A 3859-nucleotide genomic window follows, 5' to 3' on the forward strand; every position below is an offset into this window, starting at 1 on the left:
CCCATACATACATATACATGTATACACACACATACATATATATTCCCTTCAACTGTCCTCATACTGAGAAAAGTCTTATGAATTAAATTGTCATTTTTCCATGTAGGAATGTAAATAGTTCAACTTTAATAATTTCCTTATGGTTTCTTTTTCCTCTTTACCTTCTCATTCTTCTCTTGCTTCTTGTATTTGAAAGTCAAATTTTCTGTTCAGCTCTGGTTTTTTCATCAAGAATGCTTGAAAATCCTCTATTTCATTGAATGACCATATTCTCCCCTACAGCATTATACTCAGTTTTGCTGGGTAGGTGATTCTTGGTTTTAGTCCTAGCTCCTTTGAACTCTGAAATATCATATTCCAAGTCCTTTGATTCCTTAATGTAGAAACTGCTAGGTCTTGTGTTATCCTGATTGTGTTTCCACAGTACTCAAATTGTTTCTTCCTGACTGCTTTCTGTATTTTCTCCTTTACCTGGGAGCTCTGGAATTTGGCTATAATATTACTAGGAGTTGTCTTTTGGGGATCTATTTCAAGAGGCAATTGGTAAATTCTTTCAATTTCTATTTTGCCCCCTGGTTCTAGAATATCAGGGCAATTTTGCTTGATAATTTCTTGAAAGATGGTATCTAGGCTCTTTTTTTGATCATGGCTTTCAGAAAGTCCAATGATTTTTAAATTATCTCTCCTGGATCTACTTTCCAGGTCAGTGGTTTTTCCAATGAGTTATTTCACATTGCCTTCTATTTTTTTTTCATTTGTTCAGATCTGTTTTATAGTATCTTGATTTCTCACAAAGTCATTAGCTTCCAATTGCTCCAACTAATTTTGAAGGAGTTAGTCTCTTCAGTGAGATTTTGAAATTCCTTTTCCATCTGGCAAATTTGGCTTTTGAAGGAATTCTTCTCCTCACTGGCTTTTTGGGCCTCTTTTTGCCATTTGAGTTAATCTATTGTTTAAGGTGTTATTTTCTTCAGTGTATTTTTGGGTCTCCTTTAGCAGGCTGGTGACTTGCTTTTCATGATTTTCTTGCATCATTCTCATTTCTCTTCCCAATTTTTCCTCCACTTCTCTTACTTGATTTTCAAAATCCTTCTTGAGCACCTCCATGGCCTGTAAGCAGTTCATACTTTTCTTGGAGGCTTTTGATGCAGTATTTCTGACTTTGCTGTCTTCTTGCCACTCCATGCTTTGATCTTTTTTGTCCCCCAAAAAGGATACTATGGTCTTTTTGTGCTTCCTCTGCTTGCTCATATTGCCAGTCAATTACTTTACTTTTGTGCTCTTTGCTATGTTAGAACTCTGCTTCCAGAATGGAGAGAGCTTTGTACCAAATCACTGGGGTTTTCATGGCTGCCAGAGCTATTAGGAGGGCACCCTCTCTGCAGCCCCCGCAAACTCTGGTATACTGGCCATACACCCCAGGACCACCACCCAAGACTGTGATCCAGATCAAAGCAAGTTAAAGCAATAGACATTACCTTCTTAATGGTTGTTTGGTCCCCCTAAAAACTGCAGGCCAGGAGCTCCTGAGGCAGCCATGAGTCATAGTCCCAGCACCTTTGCCTCTTCTCCCCCTGGGACCAGGGGCTGGACTGCGTTCTTCTGTACTCCTCTCTTCCAAAAGAGTTCCACACTGACCTTTTACTTTTTCTTTGGTGTTTATGAGTTTAGAAGTCTGGAAACCACCACAGATGTTGGTGATTCACTCTCCTGAATTCTGCTCTGGCCACTTCTGTTTGGGGCCATCCTAGAGCCGGAACCACGTAGCTCATGTGGGACTGTGCTCTCCTCCCCTCTCAGTGTGATGAATCTTTCCTGTCAGCATGCCAGGCTGCCTTCAGTGGGAGATTTTTTTTTCTCTCTCTCTTTGTGGGTTCTATAGCTCTAAAGTTTGTTTAGAGTTGTTAGTTTACATATATTGGAAGTGATTTGAGCAGGAGCTCATGCCAAGTTTGTTCTACTCCTCCATCTTGGCTCTGTGTCCCTACATAGATTTTCAATGTTTAAATAAAATTTTCAGGTAGCATAGACAGATTTTCTCTGGAAACTGATCCCAATATTATACAGCTTCTCCAATTTCTGCTTGCTATTGTATTGTATGACCTATTTGTCCTTGTTTTGTTTTTTTTTTAAGAAAGAAGGTAAACTGTTTCATGTAAGCTAAGGGCTAGCCTCTCCCTTCAGAGTGACCAGGGATGTGGTTTTCCCTATGAATTGTACTTATACTCCTGTACTATAAATATTTGAGAGGACAGAGAGACATAATTGTAGCTCAAAATCCTTCTTATGGATAAGTGCAGAACTAAGTGATTTATTATGACTGTTCTCCTGTTTCCCTCAGTGAGGAAATTCAAGTCTCCCTTGGAGAAGTCTGTGATTTGATGATAAGTAAATTGTATTTTGTAAGTACCACAGTTCTATATCATGGATCATTCCACCTGTATACCTTCTCTCTTTTCAACATTCACTTGTTTCAAGGATATGTGATTTTGACATTAAAGTTTCATTCTTTGGGATACTATAACCTTATTTGAGAATCTTTTATTAAGATTCAGACACTCCTATATGTGTATGTTAACATTTTTCAACAATCTTTCAAAGCACAGAGCTCTGTAGGAATATGGATACAAAATCAGGAGGAAGGAAAGAGGATATTGGAGCAAAATCTTGCCTGATTGCACAGTTTTGATTGGGACTAGCAACCCTAACTGCTAAATGCATCTTTTGCCATTGTTACCAGTCCTGAAGGCAGGTAACATGTTAATTGCTTATTTTTGCAATCCCCATTGAGACCTCATGTCACCTCTTGATGGCATATAGGACATAGAATCATTGTAAAGCTCAAGCAGAGTTATTGAAGTAAGCAGGGAAGCTGTCCTAGTGGAACATTTTCCCCCTTTTTTATTTGCATGATACTTAAAAGTAATTTAGTGATCAAAGAGTAGCACTTTTAAAGTGAATGCTTGATTAAGAAAGTAAGCTAATTTTTAAAGGTAGGGGAAAGGAATGAAAAAGAAGATAAGTTTGCTAAGGTAATGCTAGGGTTCTTTTGGGTTAATACTTAAATTCCAGGGGTGGCCAGGTAGCACAGCGAGTAAGAACCGGCTCCAGTGTTGAGAAGACCTGGAGATTGAATCCCAGGCTCAGACACTTAGCATCCACCCATAAACACCTGGCCGTGTAACCCTGAGCAAGTTACTTAACCCCAATTGCTTAGGGGCGGCCAGGTGGCTCAGTGAGTAAGAGCACCAGCTCCAGTGTCGGGATGACCTGGATCAAATCTGGGCTCAGATACTCAGCACCACACCCAGAAATAATAACTGGCCGTGTAACCTTGAGCAAGTTACTTAACCCCGATTGCATTAAAAAAAAATACTTAAGTTCTTGATACAGTGTATATACCTTGGATTAATAAGTGTCAATCACTCCTTGGTTAATAATGTAGATAATTTTTTTTCTGAGGTTTTAATTGATGTTATTTCTTAGTATTATCAGGGCTAGCCTTATTCAATAAATAAATGGGTTTGGTTGGGCTGCCCACATATTGTGGTTTGAAAGTTAATTTCTGGTGCTTCTCACCCCAGAATATCTTCTTTAAAGACAGGAGAAAAAATGAATGTTTTCCTTATCAGTTCTTTAGGGCAGAGATTGCTTCTTGCAATAACTGGACTTCAAATACTTTTTAGTGTTATGGTTTATATTATTGTAGTTGTATATATTCTATTGGCCCTATATTGTTCATTTAAAAAATTACTTTATGTAAATCTTCCTACATTTCTATGAATTCCTCACATTAAGAATTTCTTATTGTAATCATAATATTCAGTTGTATTCATGTAACATTAATGTGATATAGTCT

Source organism: Petaurus breviceps, unplaced genomic scaffold (assembly GCF_028583685.1).
Source record: "Petaurus breviceps papuanus isolate PSGF00001 unplaced genomic scaffold, PetGlider_PUasm1.0 79, whole genome shotgun sequence".
Lineage (NCBI taxonomy): Eukaryota > Metazoa > Chordata > Mammalia > Diprotodontia > Petauridae > Petaurus > Petaurus breviceps.